The 16,235-nt window shown below is 36.6% G+C and overlaps 1 long non-coding RNA gene and 8 other non-coding genes across 9 annotated transcripts in view; all 9 read right to left on the bottom strand.

The window, feature by feature from the left end:
- The window catches only part of LOC149632686 (uncharacterized), a 356,891-nt gene that overhangs the window by 134,086 nt on the left and 206,570 nt on the right, over positions 1-16,235 (bottom strand). The window lies entirely within an intron of this gene.
- TRNAL-UAG (transfer RNA leucine (anticodon UAG)) lies at positions 149-230 on the bottom strand. The gene has a single exon. It is a non-coding gene; the product is annotated as a tRNA-Leu (tRNA).
- Positions 4,814-4,895, bottom strand: TRNAL-UAG (transfer RNA leucine (anticodon UAG)). The gene has a single exon. It is a non-coding gene; the product is annotated as a tRNA-Leu (tRNA).
- On the bottom strand, positions 5,117-5,198 carry TRNAQ-UUG (transfer RNA glutamine (anticodon UUG)). Its single transcript has one exon. It is a non-coding gene; the product is annotated as a tRNA-Gln (tRNA).
- Positions 15,021-15,102, bottom strand: TRNAL-UAG (transfer RNA leucine (anticodon UAG)). The gene has a single exon. It is a non-coding gene; the product is annotated as a tRNA-Leu (tRNA).
- TRNAL-UAG (transfer RNA leucine (anticodon UAG)) lies at positions 15,326-15,407 on the bottom strand. The gene has a single exon. It is a non-coding gene; the product is annotated as a tRNA-Leu (tRNA).
- Positions 15,477-15,558, bottom strand: TRNAQ-UUG (transfer RNA glutamine (anticodon UUG)). The gene has a single exon. It is a non-coding gene; the product is annotated as a tRNA-Gln (tRNA).
- On the bottom strand, positions 15,781-15,862 carry TRNAL-UAG (transfer RNA leucine (anticodon UAG)). Its single transcript has one exon. It is a non-coding gene; the product is annotated as a tRNA-Leu (tRNA).
- TRNAL-UAG (transfer RNA leucine (anticodon UAG)) lies at positions 16,068-16,149 on the bottom strand. Its single transcript has one exon. It is a non-coding gene; the product is annotated as a tRNA-Leu (tRNA).

Below are 16,235 nucleotides of genomic sequence, written 5' to 3' on the forward strand. Positions count from 1 at the left end.
GAGGTGGGATTCGACCCCACGCTCTCCGAAGACAAAGGTGCCTTAAAACAGCGTCTTAGACCACTCGGCCACTCTACCTGAGAGCAATTGCAAACTCAGTCTATTAAGCAAAAGCTTCATATTATTAGTCTTAGAAAACAAAATCGGCTGATAGAGGTGGGATTCGAACTCACGCCCCCGAAGAGACTGGTGCCTAAAACCAGCGCCTTAGACCGCTCGGCCACTCTACCTGGAAACAACAGTCACCTCATACTAATAAGCAAAAGATTCATTTTATTAATGTTAGAAAACAAAATGGACTGATATAGGTGGGATTCGACCCCACGCCCTCCGAAGACAAAGGTGCCTTAAAACAGCGTCTTAGACCACTCGGCCACTCTACCTGAAAGAAAAATTAAAGAGAGTTCGAGGCGAGCGGTCGCAGATTTTTATCGCTCCTGCATATGCTTTTTTATGTCATTTTTAATGTGATCTTGGATAGTAATAGTCGACTCGATAAAAGCTTAAAATATCGCTAATTTAAATTGCGTATGAATTAAAATGTCATCGTGTTGTAAATGCCTCCAAGAATTCGACAACCCTAAAGAGGTACTGCAATGTACAGGAAGCTGTAATGAATATTTCCACTATTACTGTACATACATCAAAAATGAAGAGACCTTTCGAAAAATGGGGTCTAGGAAATCAAGTTGGAAATGCGAGGACTGCAAGGATAAAAAATCAACAAAAAATGAAAGTAATCCAGAAATAAAAACAGCGGAAGGGCTAGGCGATAGCCTACAGCTACTAGTTCAACAAGTAAGTGAAATCAATCGAAAAATGAAGAAACTAGATGATATTGAAGCCCAAGTGAATAAAATTGATAAAATCGAAAAGCAGATCGCTAAAATAGATGATATAGAACAATCAATTAACTTTTGCTCAAATAAGATAGATGATTTTAATAATCAATTAATTACGATATCAGACGACCTACGTGACCTACAAAAAGAAAACCAAGACCTACAAATAAAAAATAAAACTCTAGAAAATAAGATGTTAGACCATGATATTAAAATTAATGAAATTGCACAAAATAATTTACTTTTATGTCTTGAAATTACGGGAATTGAAAAAACCAAAAACGAAGACCTCGATGATATAATTCTAAATATTGCAAAGGCTTTAGGTATTAAAGTCAACCCAAACGATATATTAAATAAATACAGAATTGACTTAGGCAATAAAAGAATCCCTACTTTGAGAATTGTTTTTGCAAATAAAAAAATACGCGACTCATGGCTTAAGCAATCTAAAACCAATAAAAATCTAAAAGCGAGTGATATTATCAAAACCCTAAAAAATGATAAAATGTATTTTAACGAGCAACTTACACCCTTAAACAAAAAAATTCTATATGAAACCAAACAAACAGCCAAAGCTAAGTCTTTCAAATATGTATGGATTAATGATGGAAAGATATTTATTCGGAAAACCGATTCCTCTTCGGCTATTCGTATCAAATCGCTTGAGGATCTAAAAACTTTGTAACCCACTCTGATATACTTACCTCTGAACTTATAATCTTTCACCGGTTGGAATGGATAGCACAGATAATGATTTTCTATTAAATAACTCTTACCTTAACACACTAAAAAATAATAATATACATGACCTAAATAAAATGCATATAAATATTATACATTTAAATATACGTAGTCTACAAAAACACTTTGATGAACTAACTGTTTTTCTTGAATCATTACCACTTCGTTTTGATATTATTGTATTAACAGAAACATATAATATTATAGACACTACTCTCTTTCAACTTGAAGGTTATAATTTATTTTCTCTGAACCGATACCTAAATAAAAATGACGGCATAATTATATACACCAAAGAAGAGATTCAAGTATCTGAAACAAGTACCTCCTTTAGCGGTGCTTCTTCAATATCTATAAATTGTACTTTTCCTAATCACGTCTTATACAAAATATTGGCCTGTTATAGATCCCCTAGTGCTAGCACATGCGAATTTGTACATACTTTTAAAAACGAGCTGGCTCTTGCTTGTTCTACTGATAATATCATCTGGTTAGGTGATATCAATATTGATCTCTTAAATTATAATGACCCTAACACTATAGATTATCTAACTATCTTACATGAAAATGGCTTTAGACAATATATAAATGATCCTACGAGAATCACTGAACATTCCGCCACTTGTATAGACCATGTATTTGTTAAAAAAAGAGATACTAGTATTATCCAGTCACTCGTTTATGAAACAAAAATCACGGACCATTTCGCAACCATCATTGGCATACCTAACTTACGTAAGAATGAAACTAGAACTGGTAAACAGATACAAGTACATACTTCAATAAATTATGAAACCCTAAATGCTAATATAACAAATGAAACATGGTCTCGAATATTATCTATCGAGGACTGTAATATTGCCATGGATACATTTATGACGACCCTACAAGAAAATATCACGTTGGCTACGCAAGTTAAAAAATCTATATTAACACATAAAAATAAAAAACTAAAGCCATGGATTACTATAGGGCTAATAAACTCAATTCGAGAAAGAGATCGCATAGCTAAAAAATTGAAAGAACAACCATTTAATATTAGATTAAAAGACCACTACAAGACATATAGAAACTTTACGACCAAGTTGCTGAAGAAAGTTAAATATAACTATTTTAAAAATAAAGTAATTGATTCTAACAACGACCCTAAACAAATATGGCAAACCATTAACGAAGCCACACTAAAAAGAAAAAGTGAAAAGAAAAGTATAAAAATTAAAATTGACGGAATCTCCTATTCAACCACTGATAACCCGCTCATGGTAGCTAATAGCTTTAACAAATTCTTTTCGGCAATTGGTCCAAACCTAGCACAAAAAATAATCTCACAAAGAAGTAATACTAATCCCACGAGAGATGTTAATACAAGTCCAACCCAACGAAATAACAATAGCCTATTTTTTAGTCCAGTAATTACAAAAGATATTGAAATCGTCATACAAAATCTAAAGAACTCATATTCGAAAGGCTATGACAATATTGAAGTTAAAACCCTTAAAAAACTAAAAAAACTCATCGCGATCCCACTGACCCATATAATAAACCTAAGCCTTACAACTGGCGTTTTCCCAACAAGTTTCAAAAGAGCTGTTATAATCCCAATTTTTAAATCTGGCACAAAAAGTGATAAAGAGAATTATAGACCTATCTCTCTGCTAAGCAATATATCAAAAATACTAGAAACAGTTATTAAACAACAAGTGGTTCAATTCTTAGAGTGTTCAAACTACTTTTCCAAAAATCAATTCGGGTTTAGGAAAAACATGTGTACAAGCGATGCTATCGTAGAGGTCACTAATTTTCTATATAATTCCATAGACAAAAAACGCAAAGCACTTGGCATATTCTTAGACCTAAAAAAGGCTTTCGATACTGTTTCGCATGATTATCTACTTGCCAAACTTGACAGGGCCGGAATAAGAGGTGTAACTTTAAAATGGTTTAAGAGCTACCTTCAACACAGAGAATCAATAGTTAGAATAGACGACACCTACAGTAACCCTGAATATATAACATACGGCATACCGCAAGGTACTATAATTGGCCCAGTCTTATTTTTAATATACATGAATGATATTTGTAATTGTGAAACACTGGGAAAACTAATAGCCTTCGCGGACGATACAACTATTCTCTTTGAGGGTAGCTCGTGGCCAGAAGTTTTCCATAAGGCACAAGATGGACTAAACAGCATCTGTAGACTACTGAATGATAATATATTAACTCTAAATATAAGCAAAACCAAATATATTTGTTTCTCAGCCAGAGGTCCAATAGAAACGACTAAGGCCTTACATATTCATAACTGTACAAGTTATGATAATTGTAAGAAAGACTGCTATGAACTAGAAAATGTAAAATCAATAAGATACTTAGGAATAACCATAGACCAAAATTTAAAATGGAATATCCATACCCTAAACCTCTGCAGAAAGCTACGGTGCTGTTTACATAAATTTTATGAACTACGAAATTTCTTGTCTACCACCTGGCTGAGAACAGTTTATTTCGCGCTAGTCCAATCGATTATTTCATATGCTATAGTTAGCTGGGGCGGTACTTTTTACACCAGCATTGAACCATTAGAAATCCTACAAAGGAAAATTATTCGTATTTGTTTAAGAAGAAATAATTTTGAATCACGCGCCAGACTACATAATGATTTTAAAGTTTTCACTGTAAGGCAATTATACGCCAAAACGATTCTATTGTATACATTTAAGAATAGGGAATTTAAACAATTATCTAGTAATTATGATACCAGATTTGTAATGGCCGGCAATCTACAAACAATCAATATAAGCAAAACTCTTACAGAAAAAAATGTAACATATGTAGGACCTAAACTTTTTAATATGCTACCCAATAATATAAAAGAATGTAACTTGCCGAACCAATTCAAAAAATATATTATTACATGGTTGATTAATTTAGGTATCACAGAGCTTTATACTAAATTAGATTTTTAATGTTTATATTACGATTACTGCACCTTAACAATAACACTTAATTAACGCGCTCTCGGAATTTGTGTAAATATATAGCAACTTTGTCATAGTCCCAGCCACGCACCAACACTTGTGTTCATGTGGCAAGGGGAATGATGTTAATATACACTAAGTAATATATTATGTAAATTATGAGGGCATCAATAAATTAAAAAAAAAAAAAAAAAAAGTCTATTAAGCAAAGGCTTCATATTTTTAATCTTAGAAAACAAAATTGCCTGATAGAGGTGGGTTTCGAATCCACGCCCCCGAAGAGACTGGTGCCTAAAACCAGCGCCTTAGACCACTCGGCCACTCTACCTAGAAACAAACGTCACCTCAGACTAATAAGCAAAAGATTCATATTATTAATGCTAGAAAACAAAATGGACTGATAGAGGTGGGATTCGAACCCTCGCCCCCGAAGAGACTGGTGCCTAAAACCAGCGCCTCTGACCACTCAGCCACTCTACCTGAAAGCAAAAGCAAACTCAGTCTATTAAGCAAAAGCTTCATATTATTAATCTTAGAAAACAAAATGGCTGATAGAGGTGGGATTCGAACCCACGCTCCCGAAGAGACTGGTGCCAAAAACCAGCGCCTTTGCCCGCTCGGCCACTCTACCTTGAACAAAATTCACCTCATACTAATAAGCAAATGGGTCATATTATTAATCGAAGTAAACAAAACAAGCAGATAGAGGTGGGATTCGATCCCACGAACCGAACAGACTGGTGCCAAAAATCATCTCCTTAAACCATTCGGCCACTCTAACTGGGAATCAAAAGTCTTCTCAGACTTATAAGCAAAAGCTTCATATTATTAATCCTAGAAAACAAAATGGACTGAAAGAGGTGGGATTCGACCCCACGCTCTCCGAAGACAAAGGTGCCTTAAAACAGCGTCTTAGACCACTCGGCCACTCTACCTGAGAGAAATTGCAAACTCAGTCTATTAAGCAAAAGCTTCATATTATTAATCTTAGAAAACAAAATAGGCTGATAGAGGTGGGATTCGAACTCACGCCCCCGAAGAGACTGTTGCCTAAAACCAGCGCCTTAGACCGCTCGGCCACTCTACCTGGAAACAACAGTCACCTCATACTAATAAGCAAAAGATTCATTTTATTAATGTTAGAAAACAAAATGGACTGATATAGGTGGGATTCGACCCCACGCCCTCCGAAGACAAAGGTGCCTTAAAACAGCGTCTTAGACCACTCGGCCACTCTACCTGAAAGAAATTAATAAAAACTGTCTTTGTACACAAAGACGCGAAAAAGTAAGAGATAAGTGTAGAAAATTAATTGTTTGAAGTAACAGATATTCAAATTTTCATTTTTGAAGACGTGATTATAAAACATCAATTATTTGAAAAAATTTCTTATCTTAGTTTTTTTCACCAAAATTCCTTGAGTAAAATATTTTATCCTTAAACATGTGCATCATTTTAAAAATAGAAAACGTATGCATTTTATTTTCTTTTTAAAATTTAGAGCCAGTTTGAGTATTCGGGCCTATAAGGAGAATAAAATGGGCAGAAAATTGTTGATAGCAGACAAAATAAAACAAGCATGAAAACTTAACAAAACGTGTTCGTTTATTTTAAAGTTTTCGAGGTTTCAAAAATTGACGGGTTGTATATCGCTCAAAGCTGCAGATATTTTGACTCTAATAACTACATCACAGTCAAAGGGCGAATGTAATTTTCGGTTCGCAATATTTTCAATTTTGAAATATAAAAATAAATACTTCTAGCTCTATTTTTCAGATATCCGAGTATTTGAACTTCCTCGAAGCAAATGTTTCTCGAAAATAAACAGTAGTATCAAGGTAGTTTCTCTGAAATTTTTGTGAAAAAAACTAAGATAAGAATTTTTTTCAAATAATTGATGTTTTATAATCACGTCTTCAAAAATGAAAATTTGAATATCTGTTACTTCAAACAATTAATTTTCTACACTTATCTTTTACTTTTTCGCGTCTTTGTGTACAAAGACAGTTTTTATTAATATCTGTCACTTCAGTCTTAATATGAATTAAAACTGTTTAGAAACTAGTATTTTAAAACGTATACTGAAAAGCAGGCGCTCCATTTAAGTCTTGTGGTGTTGCGCGTATGTTAGTTACCAGGGTGAGAAATAAGGAAAATTTTTAAACTGGTCATTTGACCAGTAGAGCCCAAGGGTTTTAATTAAAAAACTGGTCAATGACCACTTAATATTTCTATATACTGGGTACGTTCAGTAACGAAAATCTCAAGGAAATCGCTGTTTTCTTGATGTTTGGTTGATGGCCTCGAGACGTCACAGTGACGTAGAAGGTTGTTGAACGATAAAGTGACATTTTGAAGTTAGCGCTGTTTTCGAAAATGGACTTGGGGAAACGCATTACCCTCAAAAGCGCCAAGAGTTTTAAGCATCCCTTATACGCGTACGTGTAGCCACCTTTGACAATGCATTGGTATAATGCACTGTGGAAGGTAGCTACACGTACGCGTTTAGGCTCGCAAATAAGGAATTTTTTTAAGAAAATTCCAGTCTATTTGAATGGCAGAAGTAGTTTTGAAAAGAAAACTAATACAATTACTGTAGGAATAGCATCATTGGAATTTAAATTTTAAATCCCGCGCCAAATTTTCCTCTGTCAAGTGTTCAACAATCAAGTGCTAAGTCACGCCATCAAAAAAACCATATCGATTAGATCGTTTTTTTGATGGGCAAGCGCTGAGCATCATGACGTCAAAACCGGAAACGCGAAAAAGCGTACAGTAGGAAAAATCTCACATCGCTTAGTAAGCGCTGCCATCAAAGAGGGTTACTGAACGTACCCAAGGTCAGAGCACCACTGAAATGGCTCTAGGGATGGTTTTATTATACCGTTTATTTGTTTTATAAGCATTAATTTCTATAACCAACTTCTGGGAATTATTTTTTACTAAAGAAGGGGAATTTAAAAAGTGGTCACGGTGACCACTGGACCCCCAGGCATTTAATAAATAAACTGGTCAAAGCAATTTTTAAACTGGTCATTTGCCCAGTGCCACCGCCTTATTTCTCACCCTGTTAGTTACCACGTTTGAACTAACAAGGCCCTAACCATCTATTATCAGAGGTGGATTAGGGGAAGTTACGAAAAAGGCCGAATTTCTGGATGGGCAAATGCTTTATAAAAGCGATGGGGGAACATAGAGCTACTCTTTATTTTTAAGCCCCCCCCCAAAAAAATGAGAGAGAATTCGCGAGGATAGCAGGGTAACGATATCGCCACCTAACGGATTGAAAATAGCGTCTGCTTTAGTGTATGATGTACAAGGCTTACTCAGTCAAGAGTCGTTTATAGTTAGAAATGGAACAATCGTCCCATTATTAAGAAGTTAATAGAACAATTAAAAAATGATCTCAGCTATTTTGTGACTTCCTCTGAAACTAGAGTAGCGTTGGTGGCCCATTTTTAAGTTCCAAAGCAGGGTAAATACCTTTCCGTTTAACATCCGATTTCTTTGGTGGTATTGTGACGGGGTTTATTAAAGTCAAGCACTGGGTTGAAAGCGCGGCAAAGGCTTAGCTATCTTTTCCGATTTTTCGCTACTTTTTGTCGGTTTTTTTATCTATGTTACAACCTACAGACTTATTTCTCATATTTTTTTTGACCATTAAATAAAACTTACATTGAGTTGATACTTCTTCATAACTTTTAGAGCTGTTAATACTTATAAGAGGTCGCGAAGAGTTTTCAAGCTTAACTTCGGAAGCCATTTTCTCAATTTCCCGTGTTAGTTCTCTTAACATCCACCAGGTAGAGACCTTAATCTTACTCCGTTGATAGAGGGGAGGAATTTTAACCCACCCAGCCGTTTCTCTTCCTCTCTCTCGTAAATAAAATGCCCCCACAGTGAGCCCTATGGCTCGTTCATAACTTCCCCTAATCCACCTCTGCTATTATAGAAGTATTTATCTTGATTGCTTCAACGCCCAGTCCAACTCAAATTGCCTTCCCGTCGTTTTCACGTGCAAAGCACAGTGGATGCAATAATACAAATGGATTCCGAAGACTCAGGCTAAAAAATTATTACGTAGACCTGTGTACAAAAACAATCTATACACCTGTGCACAAACATATTCCATAGACCTGCGCTGGGTGACCACATTTCCTATATTTTATAATTTTTCCTATTATCGGATGTCTTCCTATTAGTTCCTATAATTTCGATAATTTTCCTATATTTTCCTATTTTTTGAAATAGGAGATATTTTGTGCGCTCTCACTTTTGGTTTTGTTATATATCACCAAAGCTATGGAAGCCTCTAAAAATATTTGTCAGGGAAGTCTGTGATGTTTTAAAGTTATAGCATATGTTTCTAAGATTACGTTCCATAAGTATGACACTTCCTATATTTCGAAATGCTAGAGACTTAATGAGAGCTAGTTCGAGAACGACGCGAGAATTGACTACACACGATTCTCTACTCCATCTTCCTATTTAGTCTGTACTAAGCCTTTGACAGGGCCTCATCAGGCGTCGCTTTACGAGAATCTATGACGTTTCATTTACGTCACTTCGAGACAAGCTCTCAGTTTCCAGTGACAAATTTATGTAACATATCTTACGAAATTATGGTTATAATTAAACCAAAGCTCCTTTGTAAATCTTGACTTATTACTTTCAAAACATTTGCAACATATATTTTGCTATTTTTTCAAGAGTAGTTCTCTTGTCTTTTCCTGTTTTTTTAATTATACACCTATATCTATATAAATCAAAGTCCTGACTGACTGACAGACTGACTGATAATCATCGCCCAGCCCAAACCGCTGGCCCCAGAAGGCTGAAAATTTGGAGGAACGTTACTCGTAAGTAGTAGGCGCGTACTAAGAAAGATTTTTCCAATCCGCCGCCATCTTCATAAATGGCGCCCAGAAATGTAACAAATCTTCTCTTTGTAAGAAAGTCCGTGAGTTTCAACCGATTTCACAAATATTTAGTACACTGGATTCCTTTAACCTATAGACGGGTCTTGGTCTTTCGGGATCGATTTGTTGCCATCATTTTAAATGGCGGCCAGATATTTAAAAACCTTTCTTTATAGAATGTCTGCGTGTAAAGTAATAAAAAATGTCCCGACGAGCTGATGGGCGACGCCGAGTGCCTTCGCTCCTAGGATGCTACAAAAATATTAGTCGAATCAGTAAAATCAAAGAGAATATACCAAGAGGAGCGGAAGCTCTAGCATTTTTTGGTAGCCCTGAGTTTTAGGGTTCTAGTTCCGGTGAGTCACGTGATCGCGAAATTCGCGTCCTATATTCCGTAGTCTGCTAAAGTAGGGTTAGCTTCCTTTGATCAGACAAAGATGTCGTTAACACTATGGGATGGTTTAAAAAATGTTGAAGGTAAGTTAATAATACAAAAACATTACAATTTAATCAACTGTTCTGTAGCTTCTGTTAACACTAAGACTCGGCTCTAAAATTTTCTCGATAAGCAGACGACATATTCTAACCAATGAGAGGTGTAGCGAATAAGCCAATCACGAGAAACCTGATGTAGTTCCCTAAAACTCAAAGCCACCAATTTTAAAAGCCTTGGCAAAGGCTAAAGCTTCCGCTCCTCTTGGTATATTCTCTTTGGTAAAATGTACCCATACTTGATGGAAGTTCTTACTACACTCAAGCGATGCCGCGGGTAACAGCTATAATTTCCTGTAAATCAATTGTAAATTTCCTATTTTCCTATAACTATTACAAGGTTATTTGTGGTCACCCTGAGTGCACAAACATATTTCGTATATAACATAGACTTGTGAAAACACATGTCATATAATTGTGTACAAACAGATTCCGTAGACTTGTGCACAAACAGATCCCTTAGAATTGTGCAAAAACAGATCCCTTAGAATTGAGCACAAACTGATGTCATAGACTTGCGCACAAAATTATGTCATAGACTTACGCACAAACAGATGTCATAAACTTGTGCAAAAAGAGATGTTATATACCTGTACACAAAACGATTCCATGGACCTCTGCACAAAAACATTCCATACCCCTATGCTCAAAAATATGCTCAAGAAAATCTCGTACACCAGTGCACAAAAGTACTGCATATCCATTTGCACAAAAATATCCCGTATCCATTTGCAGAAAAATGTTCTTTAGACCTGAGCACAAACAGATGCAGTGGCCTTTGCAAAGACAGATTCCTTGGCCCTCTGCACAAACCGATTCAGTAGGCTTGTGCACAAAAATATTCCGTAGACCTGTGCACAAAAATATTCCGTAGACCTGTGCACAAACAGATACCGTAGACATGTGCACAAACAGATACCGTAGACATGTGCACAAACAGATTCCGGATACTTGGACACAAACGGAAGTCACAGGGTTGCACAAAAAAATACATCATAGACTTGCGCAATAAGAGATGTCAAGGATATGTGCACATCAGAATCCACGGACTAGTGCAAAAACAGAAGTCTTAGACTTGTTTACAAACAGAAGTCATAGACCTGTTTCCATAAAGATTCCATACCCATTTGCACAAAACAATTTCATACCCATTTGCACGAAACTATTCCATACCCATTTGAACAAAACGATTCCATAGACCTGTGCCCAAAGAGATTCCATAAAACAGTGCACAAAAGATTCCCTAGACCTGTGCTCAAAAAAATATGCCGTAGGCCTGTGCACAAACAGATGCCGTACACCTGTAAAGAAACAGATTCCGTAAACCTGTGCACAAACAGATGCCGTAGGCCTGTGTACAAACAGATTCCGGAGATCTGTGCGCAGATTCCGTAGCCATGTGCACAAACAAATTGCGTAGACTTGTACACAAGTGGAAGTCACAGGCTTGTGCACAACAGATGTCATAGACATGTTCAAACCAGATTCCATAGTTTTGTGCACAAACAGAAGTCATAGACATGTGCACAAAAAACATTCTATAGACTTGTGCACATCAAGTTTCCATAGACCTGTGCACAAAAGATTTCATGGAGATGTGCACAAAATATTTCATGGAACTGTGCACAAAACATTATATATGCTTGTGTACATAAAGATTCCATAGACCTGTGTACATAAAGATTTCATACCCATAGCACAAAACTATTCCATAACCATTTGCACAGAAATATTCCCTAGACCTGCGCACAAAATATTTCATAAAACTGTGCTGTGCACAAAACGATTCCATTGACCTATGCACAAAATATTCTATTGGCTTTTGTATAAACATGTGACATAGACCTGTGTACAAAAATATTCCATGGACCTGTGCACAAAAACATGCCTTGGACCTGTTCAGAAACATTCCATACCCATATATGCTCAAAAATATTCCACACCCATTTGCACAAACATTTTCCGTAGACCCGTGCACAAACAGATGCCGTAGACTAGCGCATAAACAGATTCCATAGATTTGCGCACAAATATACTACGTAGACTCGTGCACAAATAGATTCCACAGACTTGTACACAAACAGAAGTCACACGGTTTTGCACAATCCGTTGTTATAGACTTGTGCACAAACAGATGTCATATGCTTGTGTAAAAAACTGATTTCATACTTCCTCAAAAAGAGATGTCATCGACATTTGCACAAGAGATTCCGTAGACTTGTGCACATAAAGATTCTTCAGACTTGTGCACAAACATATTTTGTAGACCTGTACACACAGATACCATAGACTTGTGCAAAAAAGATGTCAAATATTTGAGCAAAAACACATACCTTAGACTTTTGCACAAACTGATGCCATAGACTTGTGCACAATCATATGTCCTAGACCGGTGTACAAAACATTCTATAGATTTGTGCACAAACATGAGTCATATACCTGTACACAAAAATATTCCACGGACTTCTGCACAAAAACATTCCATATACCTGTACACAAAAATAATCCATGGACCTCTGCACAAAAACATTCCATATCCCTATGCTCAAAAATGTTCCTTACCCATTTGCACAAAAATATCACGTTCACCTGTGCACAAAACTATCACGTACACCTGTGCACAATATTATTCGGTATCCATTTTCACAAAAATATTCCGTACACCTGTGCACAAAAATACTCCAAATCCATTTTCACCATAATATTCCATACACCTATGCACAAAAATATTCCGTACACCTGTGAACAAAAACAGTTCGTACACCTATGCACAAAAATTTCCGTACAATTGTGCATAAAAATATTCCGTACACCAATGCATAAAAATATTTCATACACTTGTGCACAAATAGAATCACAGACTTGTGTACAAAGAAATGTCGCAGACTTGCGCAAAAAGAGATGTTATAGACATGTGCACATCAGATTCCATAGAGTTATGCACAAACATTTTCAATGCCCCTATGCTCAAACAGATTTCAAACCCTTATGCTCAAAAAGATTCCATACCCATTTGCACAAAAATAATACGTAGACCCGTGCTCAAAAATATTCCGTAGACCTTTGCTCAGACAGAAGTCACTCGCGTGTGCACAACAGATGTCATGGACTTGTGAATAAACAGATGTTATAGACTTGTGCACAAAGAGATGTTATAGACTTGTTCACACACAGGTGTTATAGACTTGTTCACAAGCAGGTGTTATAGAATTGATAACAAACAGGTGTTATAGACTTGTTCACAAACAGATGATTTAGACTTGTGCACAAACAGATACTTTAGACTTGTGCAAAAACAGATGCTTTAGACTTGTGCACAAACAGATGTTTTAGGCTTGAGCATAAACAAGTGTTATTGACTTGCGCAAAAAGAGATGTTTTAGACTTGAGCATAAACAAATTTTATTGACTTGCGCAAAAAGAGATGTCATAGAAATGAGCAAATCAGATTCCATAGACCTGTGAACAAACAGATGTCGTAGACCTGTGCACAAACAGAAGTCGTAGACCTGTGCAAATAAAGATTTTTCACTTGGACACATAAAGATTCTTCAGACTTGTGTGTGCACGTAATGATTCTTCAGACTTGTGTGTGCACGTAATGATTCTTCAGACTTGTGTGTGCACGTAATGATTCTTCAGACTTGTGTGCACATAAAGATTCTTCAGACTTGTGTGCACATAAAGATTCTTCAGACTTGTGTGCATATAAAGATTCTTCAGACTTGTGTGCACATAAAGATTCTTCAGACTTGTGTGCACATAAAGATTCTTCAGACTTGTGTGCACATAAAGATTCTTCAGACTTGTGTGCACATATAGATTCTTCAGACTTGTGTGCACTTAATGATTCTTCAGACTTGTGTGCACATAAAGATTCTTCAGACTTGTGTGCACATAATGATTCTTCAGACTTGTGTGCACATAAAGATTCTTCAGACTTGTGTGCACATAAAGATTCTTCAAACTTGTACACATAAATATACCATAGACCCATGAACAAAAAATTCCATAGACCTGTGCACAGAAGATTCCATACTCCTATACTCAAAAGGATTCCATGCAGATTTGCACAAAAACATTCCGTAGACCTGTGTAAAACAATATTCCAGAGGCTGTGTAAAACAATATTCCATAGGCCTGTGCACGAAATGATTGCATAGGCCTCTGCACAAAGAGAATTTATACTCCTTTGCACAAAAATATTCTGTAGGTCTGCGCTTAAACAGATTCCGTAGACTTGTACACAAACAGATGTTATAGTTTAGACTCGTGTAAAAATTTAATTACCTATAATTGGTAATTATCTTTAATTGCTTATTTTGTTTAATTAAGTTTAATCTGTACTTCGCAACTAAATTAGTTGGACGCGCAATAGTTATAATGACAATTAAGCTAGCTAATTGCCCTACAAATTTGATTATCCGCAGTAAAACGACGTAAGTCCTAGAATGACTTTCCTTATTACTTAACCCAAGCAAAAAAGTCTTAAGTTCCACAGTTTAAAGGTAAACCACGTAATTCGGAGCAGGTACTTAAAACTATTAATAACAATACTTAAACTTTGTTTTTCTTAATGAAACAAAAATTGGCGCCCACTTTAAAAATGGGGCTTTCATTTAAGACCGTTTTCAAATCTATCAAACGTATAGTTATTTTTGTAAGTGTAGTTACAAAATGGGTAAGTTTGGAAAATTTCCCATGTTATTTCTATGGAGATTCCCTAGTTTTTCGCCAAAATCTGTGATTAATTTTATGGAAATGAAAACCACCCTTAGCAACTTTATGCTTTATAAAATAAACTATTAGGTGGATCATCTTGAAATTTTTACCACATATTAAGGGCCCGGATTTTAGTTCAGTAGAAAAATTTCGAAACAATAAACTTAATACGAAAAAAGTTAAAACCAATCCAAAAACCTTCCTTATACATTAAAGCCGTCATCAGGCCTTATCTCAGGGAGCTACCGCTCCCTTAGAATAGCAAACTAAGTCTATTAAGCAAAGGCTTCATATTTTTAATCTTAGAAAACAAAATTGCCTGATAGAGGTGGGTTTCGAATCCACGCCCCCGAAGAGACTGGTGCCTAAAACCAGCGCCTTAGACCACTCGGCCACTCTACCTAGAAACAAACGTCACCTCAGACTAATAAGCAAAAGATTCATATTATTAATGCTAGAAAACAAAATGGACTGATAGAGGTGGGATTCGAACCAACGCCCCCCGAAGACAATGTTGCCTTAAACCAGCGTCTTTGACCACTCGGCCACAATACCTGGAATTAATAAACACCACAGACTAATAAGAAAAAGCTTCATATTATTAATCCTAGAAAACAAAATAGGCTGATAGAGGTGGGATTTGAACCCACGCCCCCGAAGAGACTGGTGCCTAAAACCAGCGCCTCTGACCACTCAGCCACTCTACCGGAAAGCAATAGCAAACTCAGTCTATTAAGCAAAAGCTTCATATTATTAATCTTAGAAAACAATATGGCTGATAGACGTGGGATTCGAACCCACGCTCTGGAAGAGACTGGTGCCAAAAACCAGCGCCTTTGCCCGCTCGGCCACTCTACCTGGAAACAACAGTCACCTCATACTAATAAGCAAATGGTTCATATCATTAATCGAAGAAAACAAAACAAGCTGATAGAGGTGGGATCCGAACCCACGCCCCCGAAGAGACTGGTGCCTAAAACCAGCGAATTAGACCACTCTGCCACTCTACTTGGAAACAGAGGTCACCTCAGACTAAAAAGAAAGAGCTTCATATTATTAATCCTAGAAAACAAAATAGGCTGATAGAGGTGGGATTCGAACCCACGCCCCCGAAGAGACTGGTGCCTAAAACCAGCGCCTTAGACCGCTCGGCCACTGTACCTGGAAACAAAAGTCACCTCATACTAATAAGCAAGTGGTTCATATTATTAATCGAAGTAAACAAAACAAGCTGATAGAGGTGGGATTCGATAACACGCCCCGAACAGACTGGTGCCAAAAATCAGCGCCTTAAACCATTCGGCCACTCTTACTGGGAATCAAAAGTCTTCTCAAACTTTTTATTTATCGAAGAAAACAAAACAAGCTGATAGAGGTGGGATTCGAACCTACGCCCCCAAAGAGACTGGTGCCTAAAACCAGCGTCTTAGACCACTCGGCCACTCTACCTGGAAACAAAGGTCACCTCAGACTAATAAGAAAGAGCTTCATATTATTAATCCTAGAAAACAAAATAGGCTGACAGAGGAGGGATT

Source organism: Phalangium opilio, unplaced genomic scaffold (genome assembly GCF_054372755.1).
Source record: "Phalangium opilio isolate 3A_F unplaced genomic scaffold, DU_Popi_V2 ptg000098l_1, whole genome shotgun sequence".
NCBI classification, from domain to species: Eukaryota; Metazoa; Arthropoda; class Arachnida; order Opiliones; family Phalangiidae; genus Phalangium; species Phalangium opilio.